General features: G+C 53.7%; 1 protein-coding gene across 4 annotated transcripts in view; it reads right to left on the reverse strand.

The window, feature by feature from the left end:
• Positions 1–16,297, reverse strand: part of RASA3 (RAS p21 protein activator 3) — a 107,928-nt gene that overhangs the window by 89,794 nt on the left and 1,837 nt on the right. The gene's annotated exons all lie outside the window — the stretch shown is intronic.

The raw sequence follows: 16,297 nt of genomic DNA on the forward strand, positions 1-16,297 counted from the left end.
TCTCCAAGGTCAGTGATTAGGGCTCCCCCTGGTTGTAATTTGAACAAGACCAGCACTTCCAGGGGCGCGTCAGATCCCAAGTTGTGGCTGCAGTAACAACGTACAGCAGCAGTAATTCAAAATAGAACATGACCAACTTCCAATACCTTCTGTTCCCACTGTTGTGGGAGGAGGCACACTTCACCCTGGCCTTTAATTCCAAAGAATGGGATGCGGGGGTTCGTGGAAGAAACAAAAGCAAAAATCAAGTAAGCCCCGTCGTGGGGTTGGGTCCGTGGCACCGCCCCGTCCTCTTCTGTCAACTCTGGCCCCACGCACCCCACGGGCACCTCAGCCTGGGCACACCGTGCAGTCTGCGTGGGACATGCCGCTGTGTCATCAGACCAATCTGGTGACAGCAAAAGCAAATAAGGGGAACAAAACAGTCCGTCTATGCGAATGGGTGTTAGCACAGCACCTGGAGGGGCTCCTGAGAAGCTCCTTCCCTGAGCTGCTGTTCCCAGAGGCTCCGGGTAGTCGGAACGTGGTCCTGGCAGGACCTCCACCAGGGAAAGTCAGGGCCTCTGCCCCCAGAGCCCAAGCACCTTCCACAGAGGGCCGCGTGGAGGCCCTGCTGGATTCTCAGCTCAGCTGTAAGGACCAGGGGCCCTCAGCTTCGGGCTGCACGGGAACCCCTGCAAACAAGGGTCTCCAGGCCCCGCCCCAGAGTCCCTGATTCTGTAAGTCTGGGGTAGGGCCCAAACCAGTCCCCGGGTGATGCTGCTGGCACGAGGACCCCACTTGGAGAGTCCTGGTGAAGAATTTGAGGAGGGTGTGACAGGCATGCCCCCTCCTCTCCCACCTCCGGGGGGCCCAGCAGCCTCCTCTTCCTGAAAGGCAGCCGAGCGGAACCAGCTCAGCCACAGCCTCAGCAGTCACTGCAAAGTATTTCAGAAAGGAACCTCAGAGGGAAGGAGACCATCTCCTGGGGGCGGCAATGGGACATGCACATGGCCAGGGCAGGAGGGCTGGAAGGTCAGGGGGCAGGGGGGCCGGGAGGACAGGGGGACAAGGAAGACAGGGGGCCGGGAGGACAGGGGGCAGGGAGGCCGGGAGGACAGGGGGACAAGGAAGACAGGGGGCCGGGAGGACAGGGGGCAGGGGGACCGGGAGGACAGGGGGACAAGGAAGACAGGGGCCGGGAGTGACAGGGGGCAGGGGGACCGGGAGGACAGGGGGACAAGGGAAGACAGGGGTCAGGGCGAGGAGGACAGGGGGCAGGGAGGCCGAGGGAGGACAGGGGACAAGGAAGACAGGGGGCCGGGAGGACAGGGGCAGGGGGCTGGGCGGATAGAGGGGTTGAGAGGACAGGGGACAGGGGACCGGGAGGACAGGGGGCTGGAGAGGACAGGGGCAGGGGACCAGGAGGACAGGGGGACAAGGAAGACAGGGGGCCGGGAGGACAGGGGGCAGGGGGGCTGGGCGGATAGAGGGGTTGAGAGGACAGGGGACAGGGGGACCGGGAGGACAGGGGGGCTGAGAGGACAGGGGGCAGGTGGACCGGGAGGACAGGGGATAGGGGGACCGGGAGGACAGGGGGACTGGGAAGACGGGGCAGGGGGACTGGGAGGACAGGGAATAGGGGGACCGGGAGGACAGGGGGACTGGGAGGACAGGGAAAAGGTCACTGGGAGCCCTTTGCTGACTCAGGGGCTTGGGGTGGTCCTGGGACAGCCCAAATGAGCAGGTGAGCAGTTGGCCCCAAAGGCGGCTGCTTTTCCTGCTCTGCTGTCCTGGGCAGAGTTTGCTCAAGGAGGGGCTCACGTGTGGCACCTGGGGTGCAGAGGTCCCCTCTCGGCAGGGGCCTATCCGGCACATCTGACACCCTAACCCAACAGGTACGGCCCAGGCCCCCCCACAGCCCCATGCACCCTCTGGGCAGGTCACGAGGTCCCTCAGCGTGTGGCCTGTGGCTGCAGAGTGGTAACATCTGAATCGAAAGGGGTCCCTGCTAGGCCCACCCGGAGCGCCAAGCTGCTTCAGACAGACCGCTGAAGAAGAGAAGCACACTAACGCGGAAACCAGACTGCTGAACTTTGTCACCTGTGTGTCAAGATTGTGAAACGAGTTTCTATCAGAGATTTGCACGATTCACTCCACAAACCGTTATCGAGCGTGTACAAGGCAGACGTGTGCGGGAGCCTGCGCGGCGCTATCAGAAACCCAAACCGCAAACTCATCTGCGGAGCTGAAAATGGACTTCCTCCCGTCACTGTGCCAGCTCCCCCTGCCGGGTTTCCTGGGTTTCCTTTCTTAGATCAAGTCCAAACCAGCCTATGAAGGACACTGGGTCGTCTGCGCCTTGCCCACGCAGGGTACCCGCTGATCACACAGGGCCCAGGGGGCCACATGGTGCAAAACAGGCCAGGACCCTCATTCTACCTTTGAAAAAATAACACCTATTTTTGGCTGGTCTTTCAACTGCACAAGCCACAATGAGTGGAACATTATCATGCATTTAATTTTACTTATAAAAGCAACTTGTTTTTCTTCATTCTTTAGTAATCTTTGTTTACTCTTCTCCGTTAATAAAATGTGGGCAGGTTTTGAGTATAAACCCAGGAGTACGTAAACACTCGCTCCAAACTTGTGTGGTGTTGACCCCTCGGCAGCCCATTTCCATATGCAAGGAGAAGGCAGGCTCTACAAACCGCCAACGAAATGATCCAGAGCTCCCAGTTAATCCCAGGGCGGGCAGCGGTCAGCTCAAGTGGTGGGCTCCTCCCGCTCCGCCAGTGTCTGTGTGCAGGAAGCACCGCAGTGCGCGGGTCAGCACGCAGAGGTCATGCCTCAGGAGGCTCAGAGTAAGGCCTCACCACCTAAAAACACCTCCAGCCCATGAGGGCCTCCCTTGCTGGTGGGTAACCTGCAACTGTGTCTGGCAACCCAGCATTTGCCTCTTGTCTAACGGCAAGAGAAGTCACAGTTTTCCTGGGTGTCCTCCTGGGCAAGGTCAGCATGTGAGCGTAAGGGCTCAGTGACGAGCACCCACGTCAGGAGAATGACAGTGGGGCTGGAGCCGTCAGACCCCCACCGTGATCATGGGAGCCTGCTCAGCGCACAAAACAACACTTGTTTCTCGGGGGAGGGGGGCTGCACGCTCCAAGTGCAGGTTCATATCAAGATGACTTCCTGTAGTTTCCAAAATAGCTAACTGATTCATTAATACCACTTCCCACCATCGGCGTCTGTGCCACAGAGATAAAACCATGAAATGATCCACAAAAAAGCTACAGAATTCAAAACAACATGCCAAAAACCTTGAATTGTCACCCTAGCACCTAGTGGGACGGCGTGGCCTGCTGTTTTTACAGCTTCGTCCAAAACACACGCAGCCTTGGATGAACTGTTTGCACTAAATGCTTCACAACCAGCCGAGAACTCGGGAACACCTCCTGTCTCCTCCTTCGGCTGCATCCCAAGGGAAAACACAGCCTCCTAACCACATTGCTACGGGAGCAACTGTCCCTCCGAAACTAATTTAAACGTGAGATTATGCTTCTGGGTTAATATTTTACCTGTAAGTCAGAGGCAGCATGCTGAAGGAAGAAACAGGGACACGCTCCATGAAGGGAACAGATAGGCCCGGAAGCAGCCTGCGGTGCAGCTGGAGACGTCCCTGGGTCCCCCCCAGCCTGATGGGACAAGTGGGGCCCAAGGCCTGGGGGACAGGTAATGCAGGTGAGCCCACCCGGCCAGGAGCATGGGGGCCAGACCCCAGGTGCCCGCCACCAACTCCAGCCCTTCCAGCCCGGCCCTTCCACACAGCCACGTCTTCTCGAGGAGTCTGGCCAGCCGTCCTGCTTTCAACAGGTGAGGAAAATACCGTGGTTGCCCATCCCAGCCCTGTGAGGCCTCCAGTTCCTCCTCAGAGTGAGGCAGAGCCGGAGGAGATAGGGACAGGCACGCTTAGGTGAGGCGCAGGCAGGCCCAGCACATCGTCACCATGCCAGTCAACCCACTTAACAGCCCTAAGAAGCCTACTGTTACCCTCAGTGTACAGACACAGAGAGGTTAAGCGACTTCCAAAGTTCACACAGCAGGTAAGGTGCAGAGCCAGGAATGTCACCAGCTCAGCCCCAGGGTGCTGCCCTTCTTTTTCACACCCTAGACCCTCAGCCCATATCAGTTGGGTCCACACTACAGGGGTCTTTCCATGAGGCAAACATGAGATGTCTACTCCCTGCCCCCAAATGTGACTGACCGCACTTCAAGGCCACATTCCTAGAGAGAAGCAAGAGAGCTAGTCAGTCACACACCCATGGTGTTCAAGGCGCCCTAACCTCTCCCCACCCAGTAGGGCATTCTCGAGGTGAGTGCCCTGTGCTGTCAGGTGCTGAGCTGTGGGGACAAACAAAAACATCTCCAAACATGGCCAAATGTCCCCTGGGGCGCAAAACTGTCCTGGATTAAAACCACGGCATTCATTAAAGGAAAGTTGAGTATCTGGACACACTCACTCCCAGGAGACCAGCAGGGGCTGGGACCAGATGTGCGTGAGCCTAGGATGGGTGTCACAGAGCTGGGCATGCAGACGGTGGTGCATCCATCCGCAGGGCCGGTCCTGCTCTCTCAAGGAAGGAGCAAGGTTCCCGAGCGGCCCAAGAACAGTCTGAGAAAAACTCACAGGGCCCCTCTCTCTTCTGGCTTTCCACTCCTTTCAGGATCGAGGACTCTGAGTAGGGCTGAGCAAAAACCCAGGAAGCTGGGGGCTGGGGTCCCAGAGAGACAGCGCTGGGGCCTTCCCACTGTGCTGCCATTCACGGCCAAGAGGCTGAGACTCTTGGGAAACGCCAGGATCAGGAGGACCCCCCAGAAAGGGGCGAGCCTTGCTGCTCCCACATGTCCCCAGTCGGGAGCTGCGTTTCTGAAGCATTCTGTGAATGACTGCTTTCCTACTCTCATTCTTGCCCTCCCACTAAGGACCCTGCGAACTACAGACGGGTCTGGAGAGGAAGAAGACACGCGGGACCAAACCCCGTGTTTGTGCGCGGCCTGCTGCCTGTGGCCTCAGAGGCACCATACCATCCTCCCCCGTCCTGCTGGCCCCATTTTAGCGGAAGATTTTTAGCTGAAGGTGTGCAACTCCAAAATGCTCACACGTAAATACAAATGTACAAAACAGTGTCCTGTCCGGCCACCCAGTCAATCTCTAGACCCGGTCCCTAGCTCTCCCTGCTCCTGCTGTCCCAGCAAGACCCCACCTCCCCCCCAATCTCAAGAGCCTAAGAGAAGCCTCTGTTGTAAGACAGACCGCTGTCACCTGCTGCCAAGGAAGGGAAGGAAATCTCCAGAGCTGTTACACGTGGGGGAGATCGCACTTTGGAACAGAGAAGGCCTTAGAACAGGTAAAACACAGAGTTGATTTTTGATTTATTTTTAAAGATAAAAGTAAGTGCTCTTCTTATATGATGGGGACCACTCTGCATAATTAAAACTGAATTCTGCAGGTTTGGGAAGTGCGCGTGCACACGGAGGCATCTGCTTCCGGGAGGGCAGGAGCAGCAGGTCAGACCCGTCCCCGTCTTCTCAGCACAAAGGAGAGCTCGCTTCCCCAAGACCTGAAAATTCCCATTATTATTCCCATAAATACGAGACACTGTCTTATTTATCCTTCAGTCCGTTCAGTCGTAAAAACTTGGAAAGCAAGGCTGTATTTTCTTTGTGTGCCATGAAATACTCAGTTTCTGTGGCTCCACAGCCCCCTGGGAAGCATCTGATGGTGGCACCCAGCTAGCGAGAAACAAGCGGACACATCAGGCCCCCCTTGGGCTGACTTCGGTCCACGTCAACCCCGTGACTCAGAACCACGGCCTAAGCAACCTGCGAGCACTTTACAGCAGGAGGAAATCTTCTGAAAACCCACTTTTCCCCAACTAGCATTTGTGATTAACACATCAAGTCAAACTCAAAGTTCTTCCACTGCTTGTGGTGACCCAAAAAGTCATCTGTCTTACACCTACTGTGGATGCCACCCCTCCCGGCCTATCGCCAACCCAACACGGAGACTCGACACGTACTCCCACACCCGCGTACCTCCCGGATTCGACGCACGGGACATCTCCCAAAGAGGTCTGAAATATTTTATTTGAAAACAACGCCATCAGCCCGTGGAGGCCACGGCAACGGAGAATTCTGAAGCGGGACGCAACAACTCGTGCGCTCAAGCTGGCCTGTCCGCTGACCCTCTCCGCTGAAAACCAATAGACACATCCTACTTTTGAAAGTCAACACCCTTACGTTCACAAAACCAGCGATTCCCGTACAGCTGCCCACAGGGAAGCTGACACAAGCTGGGGAAAGAGCAGGGAGGGCAGGGGCGCATTCCAAAAGGAGAGACACCAAATTAAATTGTTACTAATCACAGTGAATAACGACCGACCGGGTGAACGAGAAGTAAGAGTCTAACTCCCGGGACCAGACACTCTGCCTGCCCCTTCCTGCTCCCTCCTGACCCCCCCCTCCGCTGCCTTAACTCAAGGCTCTGCTGGTCCAGGAAGACAGGAAAGGGGTTCCCTGAAGGTATCACTGGAAAACACTTTATGAAACAATAACAAAGAGAAAATCAAGATACTGAGCAAAAACATAATGACAAGTGGTTTTTTCTCTCATGTGACCCTTTATTTCCAGTCAGGACATGCATAAACACATTCTTGGGTCCAAATGCTGAGAAACTCTTTCTCCAAGTACTTGTCGCAAGCTGTGCAGAGCAGGAAATGATGAACAGAGAAAGGAATGGGGCTCAGGAAGCCAAGCAAGGTCTTCTGACCATCGCCTCCCATGATTTCTCAAGGAGTCACCATCTGCAGTGGACCCAGCTCAGAGGGAAATGGGAAATCATCACCCCAGGCGAGGCCTCGCCTCTTCCAGAAAGGTGCGTGCCCTGGCTGCCATTCGGGGGGCTCTCCCAAGCAAGCTGCTTATTTCCAGCGTTTGCCCCCATGAACCTGGAGGGACACAAGAGCCCGTGTAGGCGCCTGCCGCAAGTTAACACGCGGAAGGAGCTTCTCGTCAAAACCTACAGAGCTGCCCAAGGACTGCCTTCTTGGCGCCACCAGATGCTCACCAGCTGCGCCTCAGGTGCCAGTGCTGGCAGTGGCCCCTTCTCCCGTTTCCCGAAGTGACATCCCTCATGCTCATTCCACTGTACCCTCCTGCGCTGCACAGCCCAGCCCAGAGGCCCCGGAGCTGCCCAAGGACGGGGAACTCCCACCCGAGGGCAGCCGGCCGACAAACAGTTCAGAAACAAATCGGGGAAAAAGCTGCAGGGCCCAGGTTGTGGGCCTGAAAAGTGAAAGGCTTCTGATTCAAATACAAAAAATAAAAAACTCAAAAACAACTGCAGAAAAAATTCTCAAGTCATAGAAAGCAGAAAGGTAGGTGTCCAAGTACTGAGACCCCAGGGCAGGCTCTCAGACTGCAGGTGCCCCCAAAGCACACCCACAGACCCCCTGGGGATCAGCTCACAGGGGCCACGTGACTCCCTGCAGTCTATCTGCAGCCCCCACCACAGTGAACAGAAGAACAAAGATGGATTTGTTTGAGGAACAGGACCGCTTCTTGAACGCCACACACTCTACTCCGCCACGCGTGGCCAGTTCGCTGGTGCCATGGATCTCAGCTGGCGGGAAAGAGTTGTCACCAGGGGTGCGAGCCTCCCTTATGTCTCCACCCTACCCCCACACTTGGCACACACCATCATGTGCCTCTACCCCGAGACAGGCTCTAGGGCCCATGAATGCACGTGTGTGAGCGGAATGTGCCCGTGTGTGTGTTCTGTGCATGTGTGCGTGTCTAGTGGTGTGCCCATGTGTGTGCATGTGTGCGTCTGTGTGTATGCATGTACCTAGTGTGCCCGTGTGTGTGTGTGTGTGAATTCTGTGCACGTGTGTGTGCACACACAAAACCATGTTCCAACAAGAGGCGGCCTCGTAAGAAAGTACAGACGGACGACTGCCTCCCTCAAGTAAACCCTCTGCCTCGTGGGATGCAGCTGTGAGGAAAGTTCAAGAACACCTGGCTCCTCTGCAAGCCTGACCAACTCCCGGACATACCGCGTGGTGCTGCTAAGTACTTTCTGTGTATACATCGTATAGGCAGAGTTTACTGCCCTTGAAACTCACCCCATAAAGTAATAAAATATCCAATTATTTGATCCTAAGTTAAAAACTATTCATGGGGGGAGACTGGGTGGCTCAGTTGGTTAAACGCCTGCCTTTGGCTCAGGTCATGATCCCAGGGTCCCGACATCAAGCCCCGCATCGGGCTATCCGCTCAGCGGGGAGTCTGCTTCTCCCTCTGCCTCTGCCTGCCACTTCCCCTGCCCGTGCTCTTTCTCTCTCTCTCTGTGTCAAATAAATAAAATCTTAAAAAAAACAAAAACAAACTATTCATGGCAGTCAGCCTCAGGACAGGCCAGCAGGGCCTCCTGAGCAGGCAGAGATCGCCAGCCTCAGCCCCGAGTGGTCTGGAATTCCCCGGCTGGGCCCTCATCCCAAAGGCCATGGGAAAACCAGCCAGGTCACAGCACGCACCCCAGACCTCAAAACAAGTAATGGGCTTGGCCAGGTCCCCTAGGATCTTCACACTGATGGGTTTTCCGGAACCAACTTGTGTTCCTGGATCTCAGTCTGACCCCAGCCTTGGAAAGCCCCAGTTTAGCTGGACCAAAATAAGCAGGTGCCCAGAGGCTCAGGGGCCTGAGGCTGATCTACCCTCCAAAGTGTCCGAGTTTAACTGCCCTACTCAACCCATCTTCCACCTGCCGCAAGGCCACGCCTTCACTGCCTGTCTTGCCCGGAGAGCTTTCCCTGCACAAGGTAAGGTCAGCACCGGGGGCGGGGAGGGTGGGGAGTGGGGAAGAGTGGGTCCAGCCGACCCGGGAGAAGGGGATGATCGGACAGAAGCCCGAGGGTGGGAGTCAGGGAGAAGCAGGGCTGCCCCACCAGGACAGCCCTCCTTTTGAAGCAGGTCTTAGCTGCACCAGGCAGCTTAAGACCTTACTCAGCTGGGAAGTGGGTCAGCAGGCTCTAAGCCCCTGGCTATCCACACATTCATCCAAACGGGTCACCCTGCTGAGTAAGTCCCATAAATGCTCATTTAAGGGTTCCCTAAGGAGGCAAAAGGCATGGGTAGGAAGGCAGCTATCTCCTGTCTGAGGAAGTAATTTGATAACACACCCGAGAAGGCAGTTCCTCCCTGACCACGAAGCGCTGTGTCCATCACAAGCCGACTTGGGCAGCCACAGGCTCTCTTGCTAGTGTGATTTTAGAAAAGTCACCAGCTTCTCTGAGCCTCAGAGGTGGGGGCCAGTTAAATGTCTGTCTTGTGCACAGAATCGTGAGAAGATCGGACAGGAAGGCACACTGCTTTGCTCAGCGTGCTCATGGCTCCCTAAGCAGCGACTGATCTGGTGGAATGAAAATGGACAAAATCAAACAAACCTTCTGTTCTTGTACCTCCCAGAAGTGGATTCAGGACCAAAAACAGAAACCACAAGAGCTAAAAAAAGAAAACGAATCTTCTTCCTCAGAAGAAAAGAAACACACAACAAAGCCACAGAGGTCTAGAGGCACATGTAACAGTCCTCAACCACATGTGGGCTCTTAGAATGCACACGATGAGAAAGGAGAAACCAGCCCTGAGTCAGTGCACGAGACAACTGGCCCACACGAAGATCGCACCAACTGGACCCATGTTGTAACTTAGAAAACCGTGCAGTCCAAAAACAAAGCTCCAGAAAGAAGTACACAGATAACTAGCATCTCAACTCCGTTAAATGTCCTGAAGAATCCAGAAGCCAGAGCTCCATCCAGGAGCCTGCCAGCCCTGGAGACTGAGAAAGGAGGAAGATGGCTCTGAGGACAAGCCTTGTGACTGGGTCCTGCTCGCAGTGCGAAGGAGCCACCCTAGGCACCTGAGCAGAACGTGCTGCAGAGCGTGTGCTGGGGGCTGGCCAGCCCAACAAGAAAGCACCGCCGGCCACAGGTCTCCAGGCTGAGTCACCCCCGAGGCTAAGAAAGATTTGGCCACTTTGTTTACCTTTGGGTTTTATCCCACTGGCAATTAAGGGCCAAGACAGAATAATGCTTCACATTTTGGAAATTATTCAGATAAGAGGAACAGAAACAATGTGAAGAGGAAAAAACAGCCATGAGAGTCATTCCTCGACAGACTTAGGAGTGAAGGGTACTGTTCTGTTTCCAGAAAAAGTTCTGTTTTACTGTGTAACTTGAGCACAGCCTCCAGCCTCCTTCTAGCCCTCAGAGGAGTGTGGTGCCCCTCACAATGTGGCTCAGACGCGAGATGTACCACGTGTGGCTCCGAAGCGAGAGGCACCACGTGTGGCTCCGACGTGCGAGATGCACCACGTGTGGCTCCGACGTGCGAGATGCACCACGTGTGGCTCCGACGTGTGAGATGCACCACGTGTGGCTCTGACGTGTGAGATGCACCACGTGTGGCTCAGATGTGAGATGCAGAATTTACCAGCTGTATCAGGAAGCAACTGTCCCCAGAGAGGGGTTTAAGCTTACTGGAAAACTGAAACCAGGGGCACCTTGGTGTCTCAGTCAGTTAAGCGTCTGACTCCTGATTTCAGCTTAGGTCATGATCTCAGGGTCGTGAGATCACGTCCCAGGTCAGGCTCCTCACTGGGCGTGGAGCCTGTTTCTCTCCCTACCTCTCGCTCTGCCCCTCCCTGCCCACAAGTGCTGGTGTGCGCACTCAGGCTTGCTCGCTCTCTCTCTCTCTCTCTCTCAAAAAAAAAAAAAAAACTGAAACCAGCAATGTTAAATTTCAGAACAGACACAGCTGCAGCCCCAGGGAGTCCAGCCCTGTGTGCAGGAACACAGCTCACTCTTTCAGATAGTCATCAGACAAGGAATCACTCTCTTTGATCCCAGAATCAGCTTGATGATCCACCACTTCCAGCAAAGACAAAACAGATACTCAAACCAAAAGCTTCCAGATAGAGGCCCCAGTGGCCCCTGAGTTTGACCAACAAACCTTGTGTGAGAACCACTTCTGGCGTTGCAGCCTGCAGAGCAGGCCGGGAAGCCAAGAATCAGGGACACCCATCTCCTGATTTCTAAGGATAGTCATGGGACCTGCACTTACACCAAAGCTTGAATGTGTTTACTGTGAATTCCGAATACTCCTCACACTTAAAGACAAGTCCTGGGCTATCTGCTGTGGATGACGTGACTTTAAACTCCCTTTCATCCGTGTTGGTTTCTCCACACATCGGAGCCGCCTCGAGGACCACTCACAAGCCGGCCCCTGCCCTATGCTCCTCCTCCCTTTGCTCCAGCGTCTGACTCGCTGTTTCTGGACTCCAACGGCAGCCTCTCTCCCAATTCTCCCATACCTATCAGCACTCTGGGTAAATTATTTTACCTTTCTGGGGCCTTCCTCTCCAAAAAGTCATTCTTTCCATTTTTAAAGTTGTGATTTTTAAACACTTCATGTGCCTATCTATACACATAATTCCACATGTGTGCCTAAGAGTAATATCCTTGATTTTCCGAAACAGGTCTTTTCCGTCTCACTGGCTTTCCTCTTCCACGCTGCCCACCACAGCGAGTCCAGCTGATAGGCTTGGTGCGCCTTTCTGTCCACATCTGCACGTGTGTATCTGTGTTTTACTATTCCTTAAGGGATGATCTTAGGTAGATTTTTCTGCGTTTTGCTTTTCTTTCTAGTCATACCCCTTGGAACTTCCTGCATGTCACACAGCCTGGCCTGACTCTAACTCATTCCTCTGAAAGTTGCATAATACTCCACACTGTGGAAGTCCCATAGTATAATCACCCTTTCAATCACCAGTGTTCACTTAACAGCAGACTGTGGTCGATCAACCCTAGTCATTAGCACCTGCTGGCTGCAGCACATCAGTCCCTCACAGTTACAGCCCCTCCTTCACTGTGCAGATACAGAGCCCCACTCCAACATCAGGGTGCAGAAGACCAATCGGTGAGGACATCCTCCTCAAGCATCGTGCTCTCCCCTCTGCTCTCAAGCCTCAGACCTTCCAAAGGGAAACCACCACCGCAGACGACAGCAAGTCCCCACAAGGCTCACCCTGAGGCCGCAGGACTGCCAGCCACGCCAGCCACCATGCTGCCCCCCCACTGGCATCCATGCAGATCTACGTCACGCACTGGCTCCCCGCTCCTCAAAACCTCATGGCAGGTTCAGGGCCACTTTTTCCCAACGCCCTTCCTGAACTCACCCACGTGCAAACACACAGGTGAAGTCCAGTCCTCTCTCAACTGATGCATCTAGCTACAGCGGGAACTCCCCTTTGTCACACGCCTAACAGAACAGCTTCAAACTGTATGGGCAGTAACACCTACTGCCTAGAAAGACGGAGCAGGACAAGTGCCTTCGTTCACACAGGCTCATTAACTCCACAAAAAGGGCCTTACTCTCCACTTTGACAAACAGAGAAACTGAGGCAGACAGGGTTTGGCAGATTTGTCTAAAGTTGCAGAATTAGTGAGAAACTCAGTCTTGGGTCTGGGATCCCAGGTGCCATCAGTCACGCCCTCCTCTCTTCGGCTGGCTCCCAGGGGCTCTTGTCCCTCCTGCGGCCAGGAACGCTCTGCCTGTGCCTACGACAGCCTGAACCCACCTCCAAGGTCACTAGGAAGTGGGAGGTGCACTCGCAGCCTCGCCTTCAAGGGCATCTTGCAAACCTCAATTCTCGGGCATTCGCAGCTACCACTTCTGCTTGTTTCCAGCAAATACATCCATCTCCTTTCTAAACACGTGCACATCTATGATGAACACGTGATATCCCGATGTTCTGATCCCCCGAGGCTTCAGGAGGGTGTGAGTGTTTATATGCTCAGATGCCTCATAACTTTCAGAGAAGCGAATCTCAATGTTCCTACCAAATGCTATGTTCCAGCCAAGTGATTACACCTACAGGAACCCCTGCTCTGCTCACCTGCCCGATGCCTTTTCCCAAAACATATGTGTTGCCAGTGACCCTGCTTAACCAATCATCTCTGGACTCTGTATTCTGTTCAGGACCCCATCTTCACAATTCCTTGCCCCTCCAACTTCCACCGCGGCAGCCCCCAGTCAGACTGCAAGTCTCAGGACAACAAGGCCAGTGCCCCCGGCTGTCCGTCGCCAAGAGACAGTGGTCCTGTCTCCTCTTGGCCCTAGAACTCACCACTTCTGTCTTCTCCACCCCTTCCCTGTACCCCCACCATTCAAATCCAAGATCACACAGAAAGACAGACCACGATAAGTGGCGAGAACAAGAACATCAGCATTGGTTTAAACCCCAGCTCTGCTCTTACAGGCTAGGTGACTTTAGGCAGGTAAATTAAGTTATACGGGTCTCCCTTCCTCAACTTCAATGTCACAGACCTGTGAGAACGTAAGTTAAAATGAGATAATAGGGGCGCCTGGGTGGCTCAGTCATTAAGCGTCTGCCTTCGGCTCGGGGAGTGATCCCGGACTCCTGGGATTGAGCCCCACATCGGGCTCCCTGCTCCGCTAGGAGCCTGCTTCTTCCTCTCCCACTCCCCCTGCTTGTGTTCCCTCTCTCACTGGCTGTCTCTCTCTCTCTCTGTCAAATAAATAAATAAAATTTTAAAAAATAAATAAATAAAAATAAAATGAGATAATACACACAAACTAGACCCTGAAAGTCTGAAACTCTCTCCATGCCACACACGTGCACAGCAAACCCACCCCTTCCCAAGTAAAACCTGGAGCCACAAACTAAAATCACCCTTGGCCCTGGAGCCGGGCTGCTCCCCAGGCACAGCCCAGATCTGTACACTAGTCCTTAGGGGTTAAAAATAGCACAGGCAGCTAGCTGAGCTCGGTTAATAGAATATCCAGGTTAATTTTAGCATCAGAGAGCTCAACAGAATATAAAACCCCTCATGCCAAGAACCATGTGTGGCTGGGCCTTCGTCCACTGTCACACACACACACACACAGTGAAAAAGTCATCACTGATATCACTCCACTATATTCACAAAATGTTTTCTCTCATGGGGAAAACCACATCTTCTTAGTCCTCTGAAGACCCTACTATCAACAGTAACTATTTTAACTTATCAAGCAGGCCACCACCTCATCTGACCCTTACAGGGTGTGTGATGAACACACTATCGTTTCCCATGTAGGAAATTCGGTGAAAGATCCACTTTTAACAGAGCAGACCCAGAACCCTCAGCTTCCAGCCCCTGTTGTCTGGGCCTTCTCCACCACACCCCACCAAAGCAGCCATTTGGCCAAGGGAGGTCCAGGCCAGAGACCCTCAGGCACCATTTCCTGCTCTGGCCTCACTGAGTTCCCTGCCGGAGGGACCTCCTGCTTCTGGCAGGACTGTGTTTGTGACTGGTTGGAGGGAGGGCACGAGGCTGGGGCAGGCCTGCCTGGGCCCACAGCACCAGCACCCTGCAGGGGGACAAGCTGTAATCCTAGAGAGAGGGAACGTGAGCGTGTGCTCCGAGCCCAGCGGAGCACAAGAGGTTCCAAGGAGAAGGAAGGGAGAAGCAGGGAAGAAAGGAAAGCCTGTGGCAGGGAACCAGGCAGAGCGTGGCCTGACACGGGACATACACGCCAAGGCACCAAGCAGATCCAAACTGGGCTCTCAAGCCTGATGATGAAAACCATTTACAGAACAAGAGGGCTTTTCTCACTCTGAAGTGCAAGGCTAGAATTTTTTTTTTTTTTTTTTTAGCTCGAGAGAAAAACCTTTGTATATTGCTCTTAATTGAACACATTTATCAAGATAAGATGATACTTTTGAAAACCAGAGGTAACTATTAGGGACAAGGAACATACCACTGAGAACAACGCTATACCACAATGCCTGATCGAGCGTTGTGCCCAAAATAACACCGCCAGAGCTGCTCTCACTGTGGGTCCTCCGCACACTCCTCACCCACGGTCTTCACGCGGCTTCCCTTCCAGCACGAAGGCCCTGACTCATGGAAAGTCAGAGAAGCATGCTTCCTCAAAGTTACCATCTCATAGGAAGTGCATTTGGCCTTAGACAACAAGAGATACTAGCATAAAAACAGTAACAATGGCTACCAAAGGTAGACAATGTTTAAGATTTTGAAGTCTGCAGAAGAACTACCCAAAATAACTGCAAGATTTCAGGGGGGGGGAGCAAAAGGTTCAAGACAAGGACTCAAAACAGTTAAAATAAAAATGCCTCACTCTGACTTGGCTTTTGCAAAAGGTGGAAGGGCAAGAGAAAGGGGAAGAGGAAAACACGGAAGAGATTCTTCCCACTGTCAATGAGACAAGTACCACCACACAATCCAAAACTATTTAAGAACCAAAGGCCAAGGCCCCGACACCTAAAAGACTCTTCACCCCCAAAAATGTTGTGCCTTTTTTCTTAGCAACAGGAGTAGTGATAGTGCTTACTGGTACAACTTCAGGGAGAATTTTTCTCTCTCCTTTTCTGGTAGTGAGGGGGTGGGTATTAATGCAAAGCCGGAACAATACCGTCTTGTAAGCCCCCACCGGATGCAGTAGACAATTACTGCCTGCATTTTGCAAATGGAAAAAGGAGGCTATGGAAGGGGAGGACACTTGCTCTGGGTCATCTAGCCAGCCAAGAGCACACGGGCATGCAGCCAGCTAGCCTGGAGACAAGGCTCAGAGATGAATGGATGGCTTGGCCAGTGTGTCCCCTAACAAGGAGAGGCGAGTGTGCATGTGACCATGTGTGTGTATGATTCATGCGTGTCTGCCCCCTTCCAGGTCAACGACGGTGTTCCTCATCATCTTGTGCCTTTACGACCAGGGCATTCAGGCAAGTCAGAGCCAAGACTGGCCGCGACAGACAACTAAGGAAAGAAATCAAGACCTCAGCACAGCACCTTCCATGCTCAGAACCATCCTGCTCCCATTCTATTAACAGGCTGTCCCTCAAGTTAGGTGAGACTAAGCCCCAAACCAGCCCACCCAGTTCACCTTGAGGGCCTGTAGCCCAGGCTCGAACTCATAAGCACAGCCTGTACTCAAGCACAAGGGTGCCCTGCCTGTGCTGTGTAGGCCCTTGCTCCCTGACCACCCCCAGCTACAAAGGTGAGAGACAGATATCCCTCTCTTGCAGACCTGCACTGTGCACTGTGGATGAAGAGCCTCAGAGAGAAGAGAGAGACAAGAGCTTCCTGGAACTGGAACAACATCCAGGGAGTTGGACAGCGGTGCTGTCCTCACTGCTACATCCCTCAAACATGGGGAAGGGGCTCCAAAGCTTCCAACA

The sequence above is a fragment of the Ursus maritimus genome, unplaced genomic scaffold (assembly GCF_017311325.1).
Source record: "Ursus maritimus isolate PB19 unplaced genomic scaffold, ASM1731132v1 scaffold_10, whole genome shotgun sequence".
NCBI classification, from domain to species: Eukaryota; Metazoa; Chordata; class Mammalia; order Carnivora; family Ursidae; genus Ursus; species Ursus maritimus.